Here is a 23,596-nt window from a genome sequence, read left to right as displayed (position 1 = left end):
CTCAATGGAAATCCCGTCAAACTATCTCTTAGCAAGTTTTTGTAAAACTTGTGCTTAGATTTGTATAGAAAGTGTGTTACCTAGGATGTTTAGTTTAAAAGAAATCTTATTTATTTACCTTGTATAATAAAGAAGGAATATCTGGCTTTAGGCTCTTTCTAAATAAATAAATAAATATATATATATATATATATATTTTTTTTTTCCATTAAAACAGTAAGTGCAAGCAGCTGTATACTTTTTTACAGTTTTTCTTCCATTCTGTGTTAATTTATGTATCGGTAGATGAGTTGATATTGTTCTGATGGATGAGTTAGTGTTGTAAATAGTTAATGACATTATCTGTATGTTTTTATTACTTTAGAGGGAGTGCTTTTAAGTAAACAGAGTTTACTATTTGTCATTTTAAATAAAAAGGTACTATAAGTTCACAGTGAAGTCTTCTCATGTCATATTACTAATAACTCATGATATGCTTTGCTTTGATCCAATTTGCACAGTATATTTTCAACATAAACTAATTTTACTTCTGAAGTTACCTGAATGTTATTAATACAAGTCATCTCCTCCTATGTAGAGCTACACTATTTTGCACAACATTGTGTATTTATGATTTTTGTTTGAGAATAAATTTTAGAACCTACAGACAGATTATTGATTTGTGTATGTTTACCCCTACTTCCTATATAACTGTAAAACTGTTTCCTTTTGTGCTCAATATCCTTTTATAACCTTTCTTCATATTTTTCCTGGTCTTATCTCACTCTGTGTTTAATTTGTCTGTCCAGTTCTAGTTCAGCCTTATTTCTATTTCTCATATTTTGAGTCTAATTATTGTATTGTCCTTATGGAACTATACCATTCTGACTTTGTATGCCTAGATCCTAAAGTATAGAACATATTTTTCAATTTTTGCATTCAGTTCCTTTTTCAAAATTTGCCACATTCATTCTGAATGCATCATTCCAGTTAGTTCTCCATAGTGACTGTTTTGCCTCTGTATAGTCTGTTATTAATCTTCAGTCGATTGGTTTAGATTTCAGTTTGACAGAATTAGCAGAGGTTTAACCTTTTTAATGCCATGATAATTGCACACCAAAGGTGGTAAAACTTGACATGAAGTAACAATCCTCTTCGTAGTAAAACAAATAATATCCGGTATGTTCTGCTCCCTGTCAGATTTGTTTATAATGCCCTTTTACACTTTAGATTTTCTTTAGGTCTTCCCACGAATTTTAACTAACTCCAGTGACCTAAACCTACTATGTGAGAGTGTTCAATCTCGCCTTTGTTCTTACACATGGGTTTGGAGCCGATCCTCGGCTCCGTGCCGGCCGACTGCAAGCTCTGCATCGAGAAGAAGCTCGAGGACATCTAATACCCACAATCCCCCTCTGCCTTTACCTCAGATCTAGTTTGCCGCTGCTGCATACGCATCGCTGGGGACTAGCTCGAGGCTTTTACAGATAAGAATTTTTCTTTCTGTTTAAACTTTTTCAAAAAATTACTTTAAATTTAGTCAATGAAAAGTTAGAGTAGGTGTGTGAGTGGACTTAGATATCTCGGTTCCTTAGATTAGTTACTTAGTTTAACTAAAGGGTACAGAGTTTTTCGGGCCTACCACCCCTACTTGAATAACTTTGACTAAGTATTTGTTGTAGTCTGCTTTATTACAGGAATTGACACTTATTACCGGATTTGACTGTTTTTCATTGGAAGTGACTTTTACTTACTGGACTGTCTTTCTTTATTGTTATTATGTCAGAAAAATTAAAATCTGGCTTCAAACGTTGTCAGTGTGGCCAAAAGATGTCGGTCACAGACAACCACAGTTCCTGTGTCTACTGTCTTGGCCCTCTCCACTTACAAGAGGACTGCTCTATTTGTCACTCTTTTAGTGGGAGGGTCATGACAGATAGGCGCAGGAAACTGATGGACAGAGGATTGCTGAAACCCTCTTTCCAGGAGGCTCTGGATGCTTCAGACCAGGCATCCAAGTCTTCGAAGGGGTCGTAGGCGTCGGAGCCAAAGTCATCGGCTCCGAGCTCTTCGGGTCTAGTTAGATCACCGGTTCCACAGACTTCGGGGCCGAGTGTTCAACTGTTGGCAGTTTCCGAGCCTCGAGTCTTGGAACCGGTGACGGAGCTCCCTCCACCGACTCTGCTGAGGTCGGCTCCGTCTTCGATCCCTTCGACTCGTTCTTCTAGACCCCTTTCCAACACCGATGTGGACTGTGTGGTGCAGAAACTGATGGAGCATACGGCCCTATCCAAGCTTATCTCGGTCTCCTCTCAGTTGATGTCGAGACTTGAAGGCCTACCACTATCTCCACCTGTTCCTCCTCCGAGACCTGTCCAGTCTTCGGAGCCGGAAGAAGCTGACCTGATGATTGTGGAGCCCTCGGTGCCAGAACCGTCTTTTTCTCGGTCGGCACCATTCACCTCGACTCCATCCGATCCGGTACCGGAGTCTCGGGCAAGATCCGTCCTTGGTTCCGGGACCGAGTCGGACCGATGTTTCGGTTCCGACGCTCCCTCTCGGGGCCTCGGCACGGATCGATTCGGTTCCGTCCTCGGGGTCGGTGCCTTCGGCTCCTGTTTCGGGGATTCTTCCCATTTCTTGAACCGGGAGATACCTCGACTTGGGACCCGGGGGCCTTCGACCTCATGAGGAAGGTGTTGTCTACCCAGACAACCACATCAGCAGGTACAGCTTCTCCTCCCCACAAAGGACCGCTATCTTCCTCTGCACCCACGGCCACGTCCAAGCGTCAGGCACCAGTGTCTCAGCCACCCCTGGAGGGTGCCCCCTCTTCCTCGGAGGCTTCTTCGGATGCTCCCCACGAAGAAGTTCCTAGGAAAAGACTGTGTAAGAGGAGACACTTGGATTCTCCACAAGAATCCTTGACATCTGATACTGACTTAGATGAGTCAGAAGGGTCCCCTAAGTCACCTTCAGAGGATGTCTCTTTTTCTGACATCTTGGAGATCCTTAAACAGAGAGGTGACTGGCAAGCCCTCCCCCCTTCTGAGGATGAGTCAGTTTTGCTGAAGGCATTTGGTGCCCGTCCTTCCTCCTCCTGGGTCACTCCGCCCTTTGATGAGTTAATGGAATTGATTGCTCGAAGGGCATGGGAGACTCCTGACACGGTGGAACCAGTCCCTAGGAAGCCAAATAAGTACATCACGGCACCACAGGACAAAGCTTACCTCACCAAAGGAGTTCCAGTAGACGCCATGGTGGTGGCAGCGGCCACGAAAAAGGAGATGTCGGAGTCTTCCTCATCTGTCCATCCGCCTAACAAAGATTCTAGGACCATGGACAGATACGGGAAGCGCATTTTCAGTTCAGCGGCTTTCTATGCGTTCCCTGAACTATTTGACTCATTTTACACGTTTACAGAGGGATCTAGTCAAAGAGTTGGGAGATACCCTCCAGGGTGCTACAGATGCCGCTGTCTCGGAGAAAGTTACAGCGCATCTCAACACCCTTACGTCCATTGTGAACTCGTCCATGAGGCTGATATCCTATGCAGCCGAAGGATCGAGTAGGGCAGCGGCTTCAGCGATTGCTCTTCGTAGACAATCCTGGATGCGCTTATGTTCATTTGCGGAAGCCTTCAAGTCTTCCTTTACTAATGCCCCATTTGACGGAGCCACACTTTTTGGCCCTAAAGTAAAGGAGACCCTTACCCGGTGTGAACAGGAGGGAAAGACTCTGTCTGCTGTCGGAGTCTGTTTTTCCACCCCTTCCAGACCGTACCCCAAAAGGCAACGTGGTGGGAAAATGTGGTTTCGAAAACCCCAAGGATCTTTCCCAAACACACAGGGTGATGCCCCCTCTAGAGGCAGAGGGGGGGGGGGCAGAGGTGGAAGACGCCGCTCTGGCGGCAGAGGGGTCCGCAAAACCAAGGTGACAGGGATAACCTCCCTGGCAAACCTTTTCAGCACTCCTGAGAGGAGGCCCGACTGTCCTGCTCTGGAGGCAGTCGGGGGTCGCTTAGCTTTATACCCTCAGGCCTGGCTAAATCTTTCCTCAGACAATTGGGTAAAAAGCGTTGTTACCAGAGGTTACAAAATCCCATTTCTATCCACCCCCATTCCAAAAAGAAAGCTCCCAGATGTACCACCCCATCTGCGAGAGCCAGCAGCTACAGAAATTTCAAAGCTGCTAGAAAAAAGAGTCATCCAACCAGTCCCAGCGGACCAAATAGGATTCGGAACTTACTCAAGGTTCTTTTAGTTCCAAAGAAAACAGGGGACTGGAGGCCAATTCTGGACCTAAGCCATCTCAACACCTTTGTCAAGAAGGAAAAGTTCTGAATGGTCACGCTTCAATCGATCCTTCCATTCTTACAGAAGGACGACTGGATGTGCTCAATAGATCTGAAGGACGATACTACCACATCAAAATGGCCAGGGCGTCCAGGGATCATTTGCGCTTCCGGCTAGGAGCCAGTCACTATCAGTTTCGAGCCCTGCCCTTTGGCCTGACCACAGCCCCCAGGGTCTTCACCAAATGCATGGCAGTGGTAGCGTCTCATCTGAGGCCTAGGATTCCAGGTGTTTCCGTATCTGGACGACTGGCTCCTGTCTGCCACCACCAGGCGTCAACTGATACAAGCCAGGGATTACACCCTACAACTTTGTACACACCTTGGCATTTCAGTAAATTTCGAAAAATCGTTGCTACAGCCATCACAACATATCTTATTCATAGGAGCGGAATTAGATACGCGTCAGTTAGTTCTAAAACTTCCTACAGAAAGGATAGTAGCACTTCAATTCAACATTTCCCTTCTTCTGTCGTCCAGAAAATCCCCAGCAAATATTGTTCTGAAAGTTTTGGGTCTCATGGCAGCTTCTCTCATTGCGATACCATTGGGAAGACTGCACATGAGAGTGCTACAATGGCTTCTATTTGCACAATGGTCTTTCCAACAACTTCCACTGACTCACGAAATATTGATAACGAAAACATGCAAATCACACCTAAGGTGGTGGTTACAGACTTGCAACCTATCCGGCGGAAGACCATTTGTGCTACCCACACCGTCAGCGACGATAACCACGGACGCTTCCCTGATAGGGTGGGGGGGCATCTTTCAGGGACAGACAGTCCAAGGCGAATGGACCAATCTGGAGTACAATCTACACATCAATGTTCTGGAGTTGAGGGCAGTGTTTTTGGCGTTGCAACACTTTGCTCCCCTTCTTCCTCCAGGGACCATTGCAGTTCAGACAGACAACATGTCCGTAGTCTGGTACATAAACAAGCAAGGGGAACCAGGTCTTACCAACTATGCAGAGAGGCCATGAGAATTTGGCAATGGGCAGAGTCCACGGTCGCTTTCTGATCGCAACGCACATCCCGGGTCATCCAACGTCATAGCCGACAGGCTGAGCAGGGCAATACTATTGCCTCACGAGTGGTCCCTCAAACAGTCAGTTGCGAGAAGGATTTTTCGCAAATGGGGCCAGCCTACCTGCGATCTGTTTGCGTCTCCAATGAACGCCAAATGCAGGAGCTACTTTGCCCTATAACCCTCCAGGGAAGTCCCCAGGACGCTGGTGCACGATTGGCCCCGGGTCTCCTATATGCTTTTCCTCCATTTCCCTGATTGCAAAGTTTCTACAGAAAGCAAACAACCTTCAGAGGACTATAATTCTCATTGCTCCGTTCTGGCCTCGTCAAATTTGGTTCCCCTTTCTATTGCATCACCGCATTCGGGGACCTTGGATGCTGGACCCAGAGCCAGATCTACTGACTCACTCGTCAGGAGTTCCTCACCCATCCCTGGAATCTCTCCATCTAGCAGCTTGGCTGCTCCGCTTCCTTTCTAGCCAGGTCAATTCCCCTTACATCGGCGGTTCAAGATATTTTGGTAGCTTCTCATAAAGTTTCCACTACAAAGACTTACACCAGTAAGTGGAAACGTTTTGTCTTCTGGGCGGAGTCACATCAGTTGGACCCTGTTACAGCTCCGTTGAATAAGATTTTAGAATTTTTGACTGAATTATTTCAGGAAGGAGTTTCCCCGGCTACCTTAAGAGTACAGTTAGCTGCCATTTCTAACTATCATGTAGAGGAAAGTGGTGCACCTATTATGGCTCACAGACTTTGTAAAGCCTTTTAAAGGGTTCCTTTCATATCAGACCACCAGTCAGATGCCCGACATCACCGTGGAATTTAAATTTATTACTCTCTAAATTGATGTTACCACCCTTTGAACCAGCTTCAAGTTGCACTTTGAAATTTTTGTCATGGAAAACATTATTTCTAGTGGCTATTACATCTGCTAGACGGGTGTCTGAGCTGCAGGCCCATTCGGTCAAACATCCTTATTTAATTTTTCATTCTGACAGAGTATCCCTACGCACTAATCCATCCTTTCTTCCCAAAGTTTGTTCTACTAATAATATTAATCAATCCATCGAATTACCCACCTTCTTTAAAGACCACTCTAATAAATTAGAGTATATGTTGCACAAACTAGACGTCCATAGACAACTCAGATTTTATTTGGATAGAACAAAAGATCACAGGAAATCTGATCAACTATTTGTAGCTTTTGCTGACAGCAGAAAGGGTCTTGCAGTCACGAAACGAACTCTTTCAAGTGGCTAACTGACTGTATCATTTATGTTTATGAAGCTTCTGATCAAACATTATCAGCAAAACCTAGAGGACATTCTACCAGATCAATTTCTACATCTTTGGCTCACGCAGCTCGTTTACCTTTAGACACTATTTGTGCGGCTGCTACTTGGGCTAAACCACATACATTTATATCTCATTACAAAGTGGACAGGGTTTCTAGGGATAGGGCAACCTTTGGTTCCACTGTGCTCAAGAACGTTCTCCCTTGAGTTCCTCAGGATCATGGAGCTAGGGACGCTACCCATGTGTAAGAACAAAGGCGAGATTGAACACTCTCACATAAAGAAGTTATGTCCTTACCATAACGTTCCATGTGGAGTGTTCATCTCGCCTTGGTTATTACACTCCCACCCTTCCCACCCTTAGGAAGAACGTTCGATTTGGTGCCTGGTCTGGAGTATTCTCCTTCTGCTGCTGCAGTATTACTGTTACTATCATACACTGGGTAGGTTTGTATATATGTATTTTATGTATATAGTTGGCATGTGTGCGTGCTTTATGTCTGGTTTGCTTGCAAACTAGATCTGAGGTAAAGGCAGAGGGGGATTGTGGGTATTAGATGTCCTCGAGCTTCTTCTCGATGCAGAGCTTGCAGTCGGCCGGCACGGAGCCGAGGATCGGCTCCGAACCCATGTGTAATAACCAAGGCGAGATGAACACTCCACATGGAACGTTATGGTAAGGACATAACTTCTTTATTTTTACCATACTCCCTATGAAAGGTATTTATTTGTATGACACTTCTACCAGCCCCTCTATCCTTTGGTTTTGACTGTTAGCTCTTTCCCAGGTCTTTTTGTGAAAGGTGCTGAACAAATGAATGAACTTTATTCCTTATAGGTACTAAAAAACTAAACTTTTGTGTAGATTTCAAACATTTTAAGAAAATCTATACAACAGATTTTCTTAAAATATTTTCTCTCTTTTTTGGTACATGGCACTAGCAACCCCTGCAGGACCTTTGTTGTCTGGTTTTACAAAGATTTTTTCACTAGATTTACATCTAATATCCATCATGCGGCTTCATAACCTATTTCAAAGTTAGAATAATTCACTGCTTCTTTTAGTAATAACTCACCTTACAAAGTCAAGTGGGTCAACCATCCTAATATCATTCACCAATACTGTCAACTATCACAGGAACAACAGTAATTGTGTATCCTATCTTCCTTGAACTATGAAAAGCCTTTAATATGGTTTCTCATATTAAACATCTAAACATCCACTCCAAACTAAACTTTTGTAATTCTACCCTTGCCTGGTTCCAGGATTACCTTACTGGGTGCCAGCAAGCAGTTTCTTGGCAACAGACTTTATCAGCCGTACTACCAGTGAACTTAGGGGTCTCTCAAGGCTCTATTTTAGGCCCACTACTATTCTCAATATTTACAAATAACCTGTACATGTCAGCCACACAATCCTCTCATCCAATATGGAGATGACTTGACAGTGCTATGTGCTACTCCCTCACTTCAAGAACTTCAAAAGTCTAACACAAGAATCCTTTCTAGCTATCGAGTCCTGGATCACAAATGCTCAACTAATATTAACACCCCCCCAAAAAAAAACAAACTTATGAACTTCCATAACTCTGAATCAGCCTCTCCCACTACCACTTTCAACATTGCATCACTAAATAACACCATCATACCCCCATCACTTCATACCAAACATTTAGGAGTCAAAATTGATTGCAAATGAAAATTTGATATTCACATTTCTTAAACTGTAAAGAAAGTACAGAAAAAACTTAGAACATTGTATAGGAACAAACACTACTTCACTAAAACTACTAAGATTGCTACTGCCTAAACCCACTTAATCTCCACACTACTGTACGCAGCTCCCACACTCACAAATCCTAAAAAAAATTTTGAGGTAGCTAAACTTGAATCTTGTTATAACAAGATTGTCAGATCTGCAACAAACTTACTTGCTAGAACTCACCATTGTATAGCACTCAACTCAACTGGCTAGAGGTCCCTGAATTCCTTCACTACATCCAGTTAACCATGACCCATAAACTCCTCCATGAACCTGAGAAAACACCTGCCTGCAAATATTACTGCAACCATATGCCACTAACGGAACCTTACGCTCTACTAACAAACACCACATAAAAATTAATGATTCAAAAATCAAGCAGGAGATTCCCTCCTCTCAAGTTATGTAGGAAAAATCTAGAATGAGCTACCAGATAACATTACAACCATTATATCGCTAACCCAGTTTAAAACAACACTAAAACCCCACTTATTCAACAAATGGCTGTGTCCTTGTTCTACTCCTGACTAACAACTCTCTCTGACCTTGTTAGTATCTTGCTTCACCTAGAAACTACAACTCCCTTGGTGTATTCTATAGGACACTTGACTACACCACCTCCCTCTGTCTATTCTAAGTACACTTGCCTCAATGCAAACTATCACTTCTCAGTACTGTTACAACGTTGAGGTGTGGAAATATTCTGACTTCTTATTACAACCTCTTTGAAGTTGTGGAATGTCACTTGGTTTCTTTATCTATTTACACTAGAACATATACTGCTGTAATGTTCTTTATACTTATCTGTTTAATTTTGTGATTCTCTAACAATTGTTTAAACTTATCATATATTATCTAACTTAGTCTTAGCTAGTATTTTACTTGTACTGTGCATACTACTGAACTGGTTATTTTTGTATGTTCGATGTGGAGCTTTTCTCTGGGGGCCTCCACTGAAAAAAGACACGTGTCCTACCGGTAAACAAATGTTAAAATAAATGTTGTGAAGTGATAGGAGTTCTTCATGCAGGAGATAGTTAAGCAGTTTTTTTTGAATACAGTTTTCAAATATTTTAGAGAGGAGGGGGATATGATTACTATACGTCTAAAATTAGTAACGTCTGTTGAATTTTCCTCCTTTGTGCAGAGGAATAATGTGTGACTTTTTCAAGAGAGGGAACGTGGGATTCCTGGAATGACCTATCTATAAGGATTGAGACAAGGTAGGCAATGCTTTTGCTGCACTTTTAAGGTACTCACGTGAAAGGTCATCATCTAAAGCAGAGCATGGTTTGAGTGTGTTTGAGTAGTTTTATATAGGCTTTGAACACAGGTTTGAAGGTAACAGCAGATGTGGTGATATGTGCCTACTGTGCTTGCTTAGAATTAGTTGTTGGTTAGAGATGCTGTGTTACCTGTGAAATAAGAGTTGAACTGTATTGTGGTTTTGAGTGATACGTTTTTGGCAGAGGGATTAGGGTTGCATTTATGGCCTGGATACAAGCTTTCTTAAATGGCTAAACAGAAGTTTTTAGGGTTGTATTTTCTATTATTCTAAAAGTTATCATAGTATAGTTCATAGGTTCATAGTTAAGTACTAGGCTATCAGCCCTAGGGACTATACAGGCCTAGCCAAAAAGGTACCCTGGCTTTTGCCACCCAAGAAAATTATTTTCCCGTGCCCCTGTCAAGCAGAGCCACAGATGTGATCCCCGAGGTGAATTTCCTATCTCCCATCCAATAATCAAGATTTTTCTTGAAGAGTGCTAATGAGGAGCTTTGTTTGATATAGATAGGTAGTTTGTTCCAGAGTACAGGAAGTCTCTGGGACAGGAATCTATCCCTCCAGCATGTTCTGTTTATTGTGTTGACAAGGTTTAGGTCCCTAGAGCATGTAGCTCAGAGGGATTGGGATTTCTTAAGTGGAGCATGTCCAACAGCTCTGGGTTTGACATAGCTTTGTATGGTAGGCAGAGATTGTCTTCGAGTAGGCGATATGCGACAGAGTAAAGCCGGAGTTTTTTGAGACGGTCTGCATAGGGCATCTGTTTGAGGCCAGTAATCCTCTTTGTGAGGTATTTCTGTGACCTTTCCAGTTGTTGTAGATGTCTTGTGAGGTACATACCAAAAGGGGCATTGTACTCTCTAATGGGTGTAATGAATGACAAGTAGAGGGGAACAATGACCTCTTTTTTCCTGGATGAGAAACCTTTTGTGATGAGGTGTGCCATGTACAAGGATTTCCTGACTATTGTGGTGATGTGATTATCAAAGGAGAGACTGCTGTCCACCTGTGTCCCAAGGTCTCTTATCACACTTTCGGTGTTAAGTAGACTACCACATATGTGGTAGCTCATGGGTACAGATGTTTAACCAAAGGGGATGACAATGCACTTTTTGGCATTGAGCTTGAGGCCATGGCTTTGACACCAGGCATCTGTCTCAGTGAGGCCCTTTTGTAGGATGTCCACATCATTAGGAGTTTCAATTATGGCTCCTAGTTTGCAGTCATCTGCGAACTTTGTTAGCCAAATACCTTCTGTGTTAGCGTGTACTTCAGAAAAGTAGATACGAAACAGGAGAGGACCCAGGACTGAACCCTGTGGTACTCTACTTGTCACTGGTCTGAAATCGGATTAGGAGTCTGCTGCTTTCACAGTGTGGGTTCTGTCAGTGAGCCAGTTGGCAACCCATCTTGTGACATAGGGATTTTTACCTAGTTTAGTGAGTTTATCTATAATTCCAGAGTGGGTAATGGTGTCAAAAGCCTTGGCGAGATCTAGATAGGCTGTGTGAACCACCTTACCCTCGTCTACGGCTTTGGTGACTGCTTCAAAGAAGTCAGTCAGGTTTAGGAGACATGATCTGTCTTTTACAAACCCAAACTGGATGGGGTCCAGAGTTTGGAGATTACCAATGTCTTTGTTTATACGTTCCATGATGATACGTTCCATGGCCTTGCAGACCAGGCTAGTTAGGCTAATGGGGCGGTAGTTACCAGGATCCGTGGTGGCTCCCCCTTTGTGGAGTGGGATAACTGTTGCTGTGTGCCATTCAGTGGGCACAAAGCCTGAGGTGAGGCTATGATTGAACATGGTGCTTAGGTGGGGTACCAGTTCATTCTGTAGCTCATGTAGAACGCAGCCTGGGATGTTGTCAGGTCCCATGGATGCTGTGTTCTTGGCTTTGGAGAGTGTGATTTTTACCTGTGCAGCAGTGATTACAGGAACTTTGCATTCTTCTGTTATAGAGATGGGCCCTTTAGTGGGGGAGGGATTAAAGTTAGCACTGAACCTATCTGCCAGGATTTTGGCAATATCAGTTGGTTCTGTATATTTAGTGCCATTGTGCTGTAACTCAGAGCAGATCTGAGTGTTGCCATTGAGATTATTGACATAGCTATAGAATGCTTTGTGGTTGTATTTAGAATAAGTGGCGATTTTGTTTTCATAACTAGCTTTGGAGGATTTTATGAGGGATCTCAGCTTCTTACTGCAGCTGCCCAGGAAGTTCTTCCAGTCATGGGATTTTACTCTTTTTTGCAACAGTTTCTTTCTTCTGTTGTAGAGTTTGTTTATGTCAGGGGACCACCAGATTGGCTTCCTTTTTTTGGAGGATAGCATCTTGGTTCTGTTAGGGATAGCACGAGCCATGCACTCGTGTGAGTGCTTATAAAGTGCATTTGTGTAGGATTCACCAGTCATACCACTATTGTCCATCTGCATGGGTGTTGTGAAGTTTGCCACTTCTGTCTTAAGAAGTGTGAAGTTGGCTTTGGAGAAATTTTTTACGGTGGTTTCCCTAATGGAGGGTGGGGGCGGGATGTGGATGACTAGGCTGATTAGCTTGTGGTCGGATCTGACCAATGAGGAATTGACCTCTGGTGTGCAACACTGGTCGCCCATGTTGGTAATGACCAGGTCTAAGATATTGCTGCCCCTGGTGGGGGTGTGGATAAGTTGATCCAAGGCGTTGGAATTTATGAATTCCAGAAAACTTTGGGCAAATGACTTGGTACTTGAGCAGTTTTACCAGTTAATGGTGGGGTAGTTGAAATCCCCCATTATTAGGGTGTTTGGTTGTACCCTAATATTTTCCAGTGTATCAAGAAATGATGAGTGGGAATCTTGGGGCATGGTGGGGGGTCTGTAGCAAGCTACAATTTGGATTGAGGTCTTGCCCAGAGTTAGTTGCACTTGGATAATCTCGGATGCATTATGCTGTGCAACTAGACTGGAGGTGTGGATATCCTTAATGAATATGGACACGCCTCCACCTTTAGTGCTTCATTCTGGGTTAGGTGGCCAAAAGATGTGGTATGAATTGTAGCCTGGTAATGCAGGGGTGCTCTCTGGAGCTTTGAACCAGGTCTCTGTCACTGCACAGATGTCAATGTTCTCCATTTTAAAGAGTGCCTCAAGTGAGTGCATTTTGAGGTTTAGACTTCTAGCATTACCCTCAGATTTTGCTTGCTTGTACCTGTTACGGTGGTGACTTTGTCATTTGAACTTTGCCTAAAAAAGGCACTATAGGGGTGGCAAGAGCCTTAGCCAGTATCCGGAATCCTAAGGGCGACAGGTGCAGGCCATCTCTGGCAAAGCATCGTGGTCTGTCGATCATGTCTTCCCAGGCAGACAAATACTGGATCCCCTTAGAATGACACCAGAAGCTTAGCCAATTGTTGAAGTCAATCATTTTGTCCTTGTACTGTGGTATCATTCTGGGTGATGGCAGGATGCTACTCAGGGTTAGGGTCATACCTGCCTGGGATGCAAGATCGGACAGCTCCTCCATGTCTCTTTTCATGTAGTCCAGGGAGTTACTTCTCAGGTCATTCACACCAACATGGACAATGACAGTGTCATATTTGTACTTATTGTGGAGTGACCTAAGTGCATGCGTTATGTGGCGGATCCTGGCACCTGACAGGCAGCTGACAGTAACTTTCTCCTTGTTTAGTCTAGTGAGTGGAACATCAGTGTGCCTGACTATAGAGTCACCTATGACTAGAGTGTTGAGTACATTGTTATGCCTTATGGGCTGTGGTTGAGTGGCACACTGAGTTTGTGGGCTATGTGTCATTTGGGTTGTGTTGGGGGGTGGAGTTTGCTTGCGTTTATGCTTTGGATGTCTCTGATGCTTGGGCAGGTTTTTATTGAGAGCCTCCGTGAATCTAGGTGTGTGTTTTTGGTGGTGTAGGTTTTAAGCGACTATGTGATGAGTGTGGTGTGGTGCAAGTGTTTACCTTCTCCTCTTGACTGTCTAGTCCAGTCTTGGGTGAAGAGAGCTCTGCTTCCAGTTTGGGTATATAAGTGCATCTCTCACAGGTTGTAGGGTTGGGTGGTAGGAGGAGTGGGTTGTCTGCGTACATGAGGCAATTGCTGCATTGCCCCAAGATGCCCAGATTCATCAGGTAGACAGGAGAAATCACTGGGAGCTGACCCTTAGACATGCCTGGATAGGTGCTTATTTATTAAGTACTAAAAACTGCTTTCCTCTAGACAAGTGAGCAAAGTTGAGTGCTGTAGTAATTTGCAGCTCATGTAGTGCTTACAATGAGTTCTGAACAAGTGCTGAGTTCAAAGAAACAGATTTGAGTGCTGAGACTAGAAAACTGGCTAGTTATAAGAAACAAAACTAAGCTAGAAGGCTTCCCTCCAACACAAAAGGGCTTGGGGGCTCAGAAGCCTACAAACAGTCTAGACCACTTAACAGGAAAGGCAGGAAACAAGCTTAACATTTTTTTTTGTTCTCTTTCCCAGATGCTCTCTTTGTACACAGTAGGAGTGCCTGAAATCAGAATATGATCTCACTGCACTCAGTTGAGTGAGCAAATGAGATAGGCCCAGAAGGAGTATCCAAACACACATTTACAAGACGGGTGGGCAGTTTCAAAGCCACTAAGATTAACACCAAAACAAAAACAAGGAGGGTGGGTGGGAAACTAACTGAAGAACAGACTCAAAACTTCTAATTCAGTTAATATTCATGCAACACAATTAATTAAATTTAAATACTGTATTATTTGAAAAAAGTGCAGATAAAAATGTACTTAAATTCTCTTATAGGTCCAGTTGAATACAGCTAGATCTTCGCCGGCCAAAGCTGAGGTTCTTGGTATACAGAAAACAATAATATAAAAATAAAAGGAGTGATTTTATAACAATATTGATTAAAAACTTTGCATTTCATTCATTGAAGGATAAGGTGTTTGTGGCACTGAGTCATAACAGAATTAGACGGAATTTGGTACACTGGCCTTATATGAGTTAGTGGAGTTGCTAGTTGGGAACTTTATTTTCATATAATAAATATAAGAAATTGTAAAAATATGTATGTAGCTATGTATAAGTGCAGTCATTTACATTATTAATTCTAAAACCAGGAGTTCATTTGTTAGATTATAAGTTAGCAAACAAGTCTAATGATCTGAGTTTTCTGTCGGAGACCTCCTCTGTTCCTGTAGGAATTGAGTATCAATTGGAGCATCAAGCTTCAGGGGAAGAAGCTAATCAGAGAGTTTTTTGGATGTGATTAGTAGTGAGAGGAGATCTAGGCTGTTTGATTGGTGGGACACAGAGATGTACCCACTTAGGCTGATCCTAGTGAAGATTCAGGTGAAGCTAATTTTAATAGGCCAGAGGGCTTTGGTAGGTTACTTCGTCAATAACCATTTTCTGGGGAACAGTGTCTCTGCCTCCCCATCCAAATTTGTGTTTCTGAGAAGGAGCAATGTTTTTCAGTGGAAGCCTCTTCTGTTGCCCATTAAAGTAAATTCATTATTGCCCCCGTTCACTTTTCTGTTAAAGAAAATATTGGAAGAGGGGAGTTACATGGGGAGTTAACCCACCAGGAATACAACAGATAGTGGATGTGGAGGGTTCAGGTTCAAAGGGCCTGTTAGCTGCATTGGCTTCATTCATCTAATGTCAAAACAAAATTGTGGGTTAGTTAGATGGTTCACTTTATACAGTTTATGGCAATTATTATTGACAAACAATCTGCCCAAACTCTGTTGTTACAGAGTACTTTCTAATCACTAAGGAGGCTTATTTTTGAAAGGGGTTTTCATAGTTATTGTATGGTATGATCAGCAATTCAGGAAACCGAAAACAGTAAACAAGCACCTTGGGTGGGATGAGACACATTCTGATATATGGCTAGATGTTATGATAGATATGCCAAACAGTAGTGTAGCAAGGATGGCGCAAGAGGGACAACTGCCCCAGCACAAAGTGTGTGTGTGTGGGGGGGGGGCACAATCAGCTGATCTCAATTCTTCTTTAATGTAATACTGGCTTTTGTAGCCAAACATGAATGATGTAGCACTTCATGCAGACAGAGTATACACTATTGCAAGTGTTTGCTATATTTGTAGCAAGCTGTTTGCTACAGTTTAAAATATTTTTTTAAATAAAATAAGTTCAAGAAGTGTTGGGGGCAGGGCACTGAAACAGGACTTGAATGGTTGAGGGAGGAGGGTGGCATGCATTTGACCACCTGGCTGCTGTGTCATAAGAAGCAATATCCATTTTTTTTGCAATTCAGTGGAAGAGCTGGGGTGGGTGGGTATAACAATAATAAGCCAATTGCTTGCAATGTAGCTGAAACCAAGAACCCATTCCATAGTAGTGCAGAATTAGGAGCTTTTAATGTGAAGGCCTGTTGGGGTTTAGCAATAGAAATAGTTTTTGGCCCTCATACACATTTGTATTTGTTTGTTCCCACCATGGGGGGAGGCACCCAGCTGTAAAATGCTGGTTTAAGGACGGAAGGAAGATCAGGAGCAATACATGTCTACAGGGAAGGAGGACTTGGATGAAATCAGACCTTAGCTTTGAATGGAGCAGGCCCACTTTCTGTGGATCCGAGAGACATAATTAATTTTCTAACTTCCAGTAGAACTCTAAATTATTAACCCATTAAAGCTGATGTTCTTGCCAACCTTTATAAGCATTAACCAGACTGCCAGAACCCAAAGAAGTTATTGCAAGGGTTTTTAGTAGAATTCTCTATCCAATCACTGGCATCCACTGACCCTTCTATTTGTCAAAATTTGAGCTGCATTAGAGGCACAGAAGATATCCTAAGGGATTTATTGTCTCAAGGAATAGTCCAAAGGGAGAGTAGTGGGCCCAGTTCATTCCTTTCCCTTTGATACCTTTAGAATTTACACATTAGGCGTGTTCATGAAAAAGACTGATGGTATGTTTTATTTTATTCATGACTTGTCATTCCCAGAGGGGTCCTCCATCAATGGTGGGATCAGCAGGAGGAATGCCAGAGTTCCATATTCCTCTTTGGAAGATGCCATTCATATTACTCTCCAATTTAAGTAGGACTCCTGGTTACTTAAGGTTGATGGAGACTTGGGCTTTTATGCTACTAGTTTCTCTACAGAACTGACATCTTCTGGGATACAATTTGAAGGTTCTTTCTTCTTTGATATGGTCTTGCCATTGGGGTGTGCAGTAAGATGTGATCCTTTGTGAAACTTATTACAACCCTTTAATGGTGTTGGGAGCAGAGATCTCTGGAGCAGGTGTTCAGTACACTATTTGGATAATTTTTATTATTGTAGCTGAAGGTGAACAGGGTGTCATATTAAGCCTCACTTCCTTCCAGTACCTTTGCCAACAGCTGGGAGTTGCATTAGCCTGACAGAAGATTGAGGGCCCTTTGAAGATGACCACATTCCTGGATATTAAGAATTTATTTTATTTATTTGACATTTGTTTACTGGAAAAGTCCGACTGGGTATGAGCCCATTTTCAGAGGAGGCCCAGGGAGAAAATGATGTTTTATCATCCTTTAGATTGTTGTGCAATAAGTGGGAGGTTCTGAATGGTCACATTCAAGCATCCTTGGTGGACAAAAAAGTTAGTCAGTCAGATATTGTAATTGGGTGGGCATTTGAATTCTGATTGCAAAACGGTGTCTCTGGGCTTAGCTTACATATTAACTTACCTTCCCTGCCAAGTACATTCTAGGATTTTGCATTGTTTTGGCTGATCTATTTTGCTTGCAGGCTGGACAGTTTCATCAGTTGGCCATGGGAGTGACAGCATTGCCCACGAGGATATCAGATGAATTGTGGTGGATTTGTGAGAGATAGCACAGCATCTATTTGGGATTTCCTCAGCTCACAACACCAGGAAGGCTCACATGCCAGCTAATAAGCATTTAAATATTTTTAGAGTACCTTGCCAACTACACCTCTCAACTGCCTACATTTCTGCTTCATATTTTAGTCTGTTCCTCATATAATTTGAGGTTTTCAGGCAAATCATTGAGTATTTGAGTGACTAAATAATGACACACATTTGAGTTTCAGACTTCATATCCTTCAGAAAAATGCATGCTAATACAAAACATTATTATAGCATTTTTCTAATTTTATAACAGCAGTATTTAATCTTTCCCTATTTTTGGGCCTTTGTCCCCCTTGTTATTTTAGGTTTTGTCCAGATTTCTTGTGCTGCAAGATTGAGAGGTATGTTGACAAGCATAGGGAGATCACAGTTGGTCAGCCTTTTAGTGTATTACATAACAGTATGTTGTAGAAGGGTGAAGCTACTGGCACAGAGCATATTTAGCTGCTTTGAGTCTGGACCTTTGGCCTTCACAAAGCATCGGTTAATGGTAAAGTTGGGGAAGAATTCTTGGTTTGCAATCTGATTTGTCACTAAATTGTTAGATCTTTGCTAAAAGTGATATTGGTCTAGTTTTACCCCTAATTATCATGGGTATGTTCTTTGGCGTACCATGCTTACTTTTCACTGTTTTGGGGCCTTTTTGTATTAGCATGTTGCTGGAAGTTTATAATAGTTCCATGTGTTACTTCAGCATTGTGCAGCATTTGTTTAGATCAGGTGTTCCAAGACTGATCTTTCAAGGTTGAGACAACAAATGATTCTAGACATATCTACAATCCCCTTACGGTTTCCACTTCAGTGGTTCACCCTTGCAGAAGCTTTTTTCTACCTATAGTCCGGATAGATTATTGTCTTTTCTTTAATGGCACCCAGCAAGGTGTTGCTCTCCTGGGAACTAGCTTGCAAGAGTTATTTATCTCAGCCATTCAGGATGGGGGTGCCTTGGACTTGGATTTTGAAAGCATATCTGAGGAGTTGATTAAGAGGTAGATAGTCCTGTAGGGTGTACTTACCTTATACTAGATAATTGTTGGTTTATTTATTCTATTTCTCATGTTATTTGTCATTGTTTGAGGTGACCTGTGAGACTGTGAGACACTCACTTCTGTATTGGACAGTTAACACAGCCAACAACTGCCCTGGAAGATTGAACCTGGGTCTTTATCCTCATTTCACCACTTGTTCTGGAAAGGTGTTGTCAGCTTGAGTAAGGATCTTTTATTACCAGCATTGCATCAGGTCCTTGTCAATTTCATTTAAGAGAGAGTGTTAGTGGGAAGAGTCCTTAAGTGTGGGCTGTTGTTCCGCATTTTAAGAGATACTGTAGCCGTAAGACAGAGAATGCCCAGCTTGCTGGTAGCATGGTATGTGATCATCTCTAGGTTATCCTGGACAGGGGCACTCAGACATTCTTCTTTTCATACAAAATCCATAAGTTTTTAAACTGTAGAATGGCTTGCTCTGTCCCAAGGTGGACTTTAGAGTAAATGAATACTGGGAATCTTCTGACAATGATCCAGCTTGGTTTTCTTATGATGGGGTACACTCATCAGACATAGGTTTGGACTTTAATGACAATATGCCTCTTTATCTGGAGAAATTGTTATAATGATATATATATATATATATATATATATATATATATATATGTGTGTGTGTGTGTGTGTGTGTGTGTATATATATATATATATATATATATATATATATGTGTGTGTGTGTGTATACACAAAATAGGTGGAATTACAGATGGATTTGTTATTCAAATGTCATATGTTCAAAAGTTTTTTTTTTTTTTTTTATGTTGACTGTTTTTTAAACATTGTTGTTGTGTCGCTTGTTATGACGTAAAAGTGAGGGGAGCTGGTGGTTTGGTACAGCCTGGTGGGTGGCTGCTGTGTGGCTTTCCCCCTGTTTTATTCCCCCATCCCATTCCTGGGTAGCCCCAACTTTGGAAAAAGGAATTGTGAGCTGGCTACAAAGCTGCAAGTGAACAATGAAAAGTTTGAAGAGGGGCTGGTGAGAAAGCCAGTTGGTGGGAAGGTGACAGACCCAACTGGTAGAGCAGTCCATTACACAACCCAGTTATCAGGGTCCTTGGTATTAAGAGAAAGTGTATGCTATTTTGATCATCTCCTATCTGATTGTAAGGATGCTTCATTATTGGTAAATTTATCTCTTATTTAATAAACTCTCTGTAAAGTCCATAACTGTTTTGTTTTTTCTGTAGGGGAATGCAGGACAGCAGAGGACAAATGGGGTCCATGTATCAGTCCGTGGCAATGCACTGTCTCTCAGCCCTTGTGGGGGCATGGGTAGCCGCTGGGCATCTAACTGTCCTTTCAGCAGAGTAGCTCCAATGATCTACCCTCCCACCATCCCCACATTTTGGTTGGTGGCAGGACAATCCTGACAGATTAATATCATTAACTGTATAAAGTACAGTTAGGATGAAGAGATGGGAGTGATAAGGTTTACTGAACTGGAAAGGTTGTAAGACATGTTTAATTCAGTTATTGTGACCAGAACATCAGGATACAACCCAGTAGCCCTGTAGGACATTTTGAAATGTCATATTTTCAGTCTGTATATGTTTGCTGGTGCAGTGTTCTAAGTAGCAAAGGGAAAGTTGCATCTGTGGGCTGTTTTCACACTTAAGATTAATATAAAAAAAAACTTAATTTCATCTAAAAATACATTAATAATTCTAAATACTTTTTTTCTAAGGAAACAAATGTGTTAAATGTCCAGTCCTGCATTTCTTTTAATTATTTATTTATTGATTTTTCTGCTGTACAGCTGTCAAAACAGTTTGTAGTTTTGCAGTTGATAAATGATAGAGATCCTCTCATTGGCTGCTAGCACTTCAGGCAGATAAAAGTTGCACTGTCTGACCAATGAATAGGTATAGGTCATTGGGAGAGAGTTGGAGATGTATTGAGAGCAATTAGAGTGTCGTGGTAGGATGAGAGACGGCCAAGACTAGAGGATAACATGAGGAGTAGCACAATAAACTAAACTGATGTGTATGTTATAGTTGGTAGGTAGTGAGGAAGTAGGGATCAGGAAGGAAAAAGATGTTGCAGGTCAGAAGGAAATTTAGTGGTTTTAGAGTCTGAAAGCTGATGCATGGTGTGAAGATAGAGGAAGGCTGCCAGCCTAGCCAGATAGAATTTGGAGATAATTCTGTCATCTGTAAATATTAATGTAAACCACAGGCTTGTTGTCTTAAATGGGAAAAATAGTGTTACATGTGGAACTGGAAAAAAATGTAACAACGGTGCACTCTACTGACCAAGTAAAGCATGTTGTGACCCTTTGATGTTAAACCTCGGAGTCAGTGGGTTTAGTGTGGGGCATCCTGTATAGTGTTTTAAGGCCAGAGTTAATGGTCAGATTTTGCATTTATAAATGTCCTTTATTGCTCTGGTTTCTGACCAGAGGTGAAGAATGTAAATGTAGTTTCTGTTAGCCTGGGAACCCAGGGAAGTGTGAAGAATGATGTAATGGGAACCAGGAATGTGACTTTAAAAACAAAAAGAATCAGAGAGCATTAAGCATTTTTTGTCTTGACCATCCAACTCATCAGCACTCTGCCTTTGCTTTATATGTAAGTTATTTTAGAATTGTATTTTCTCTTAGAAATAGCTAGGAACTAGAAAGGTTAGATTAAGTGTTTTTCTGTGATGTCAGAACTTTATTACTGTGTTATTTTAAGTATTTCTCTGTGATCTCTGAACTCTTGACTAACACTGTGTAGTAAAAAAGCATTGTTTTGTGTTTTGCGTATTTGTTATTACATATTTTTAAACCCTTTCAACTGTGGCTGTTTTAGTAGAGATAATGTACGCTCTTTAGAGTACTTGCATGCCTTTGATAAAATTGTACAAAGCCACTCCAATAACTTTAGCCGTGGGCTATACTACCAACTGGATAATAATATTGCACAGTAATAATTGGACACCCATTTAAGGGCCTTTGAATATCTGATAAATATTAGTGGGTGGTGGCAGCTGGTGCTACCATATAGTCTGGGGAAAAGGGGGCACAGCTGGAGAACCTGTGCCAGCCATACCCAGGAGTGTCTGTTTGGTTGTATAAACTCGTCTCAAAGTGTGTGTGCGTGTGTGTGTGTGTGTGTGTCAGCTACTTGGGCAGAGACACGAAGCACTGGTTGGACAGAGAGGGTGTTGGAGGTTTTAGCTTGCCCACTAGGCTGAGATCTGGACCCTATAGCTGTGCCAGTGGGGAGTCTTATTGGGGAACCTGGAGAGCAAGAGAGCGACCAGCCCCAGACTGACTGTGATCTTTGTATGCTCTTAAGGGAAGTTGCACTTTACTGTGTGTATTTGTTATCCTTTCCTCCTATATGAGACGCCCCTCACTGGTGTTAGTGGTGAGGACTGAGGCTCCTTGATTGCTGGGACAGGGCACGGGCATCACATATTAATTGTTTGGTGGTGGGATATCCACACCACATAGTAATCAGTTGGCAAATACTAATTGGCTTGTAGTGGTGTGGGTAAAGTGAATTCCTGTAGCTGGTGTACAGTGAGCTCTGAAGGTGTTTTGTTCTCTAAATCAGCCATGCAGTGAATACTCAAAGTTCAGATCACAATTGTTTTATTTCTTTTGTTAGCATAGTTAGTTGGGTCTAGAACTATTCAGTGAAAGCACATTTCACTGAAACACATTTCACTGAAAGTTATATATGATCTTTTCCCCACTGTAGTGCGACCCAGGAGTTAGAATATATATAGTAAGGGGGGCACCACCCCCCACATTGGGGCTGTGAGGGGCATAACACCCCACCTATTTTAAATATTTTGAACTATACACATGGATACTTGCAATTTCAATAAATTACTCTCTTCTAAACTTAATATATATTCAAACTATGTTGGGGGCAGTGGCCCCCACACCCCCCTTACTATATATAATAACTCCAGGGTCACACTACAGTGGGGAAAAGGCCATATATAACTTTCAGTGAAATATGTTTCAGTGAATTGTGTTTTCAGTAAATTGTGTTTTCAGTAAATTGTGCTTTCACTGGTTTGTGCGCAGTCATTTGACTTTCAGTTGAAATGTGCTTTCAGTGAATAGTGCTAGACCCAGTTAGGGTGAACAGGCAGCATGTCAGCAAAGGAGTATGGAAAGCTGACAGAGCCAGCTGGTGGATATGTGGCAGGCTAGGGGACTGGTGCATGGAAAGTTGACAAGGAGCCAGCTGCGGAGATGTGCCAGGCTAAGGGACTGGTGCATGGAGACCTGACTAAGGCAGACCTGATTGCAGCCTTGGTTACAGCTGCATCAGAAAATAGTAACCTGGAGGACAATCAGACAGGCATTGGAGGTATAATACCCTTGGATAATGGACAACTCAACCTTTCTGCAGAGGACTTAAAAATCCATCTGGAGCTAAAGAGACTTGAGTTGGAGACCAGGCGTTTGGAGATAGAAGCAGCTGAGAGACTGAGGAGTCTACAGGCTGAGGAGAATGAGAAACTGCTATGCCTGGAAGTCTAGGAAAAGGAGCATCAGAAGAAGCATGAGAGGGAAATGCTGACTCTTCGCCAGAGTCACAGAGGTAACGGGGAAGGGGGTAACTGGACCCCAGAAGCACAAAAGGTCAGTAAATTTCTTCCACAGTTTAAAGAGGGGGATAATTTTGATCATTTCATTCACATGTTTGAGAGGGTATGCAAACAGTATGGTGTTGACCAAAGGCTCTGGGTATGGTTCCTGACCCCCTTACTCCATGTTAAAGCTGTAACTGTTTCGTCAAAAATGTCTGATGTTGCATGTTTTGATTATACTGCTGTTAAAAAGCATTTGTTAGAATTGTTTAAGCTAACACCTGAAACATATAGGAAAATGTTTCGTGAGCATAGACGCAAGGCAGATGAAAGTGTGTGTGAATATGTTGCTGAACTGGGCACTTATTTCCATAGGTGGGTGAGTGGATGTCAGGTCACCACTTTTGAAGAGCTGGCAGACCTTTTGGCGAGGGAACAAGC

This window comes from Protopterus annectens, chromosome 7.part0, assembly GCF_019279795.1.
Source record: "Protopterus annectens isolate FY-2018-M chromosome 7.part0, PAN1.0, whole genome shotgun sequence".
In the NCBI taxonomy this organism is placed as follows: domain Eukaryota; kingdom Metazoa; phylum Chordata; order Ceratodontiformes; family Protopteridae; genus Protopterus; species Protopterus annectens.
The sequence above is the reverse complement of the archived record's forward strand: the minus strand, read 5'-3'. Positions refer to the sequence as shown.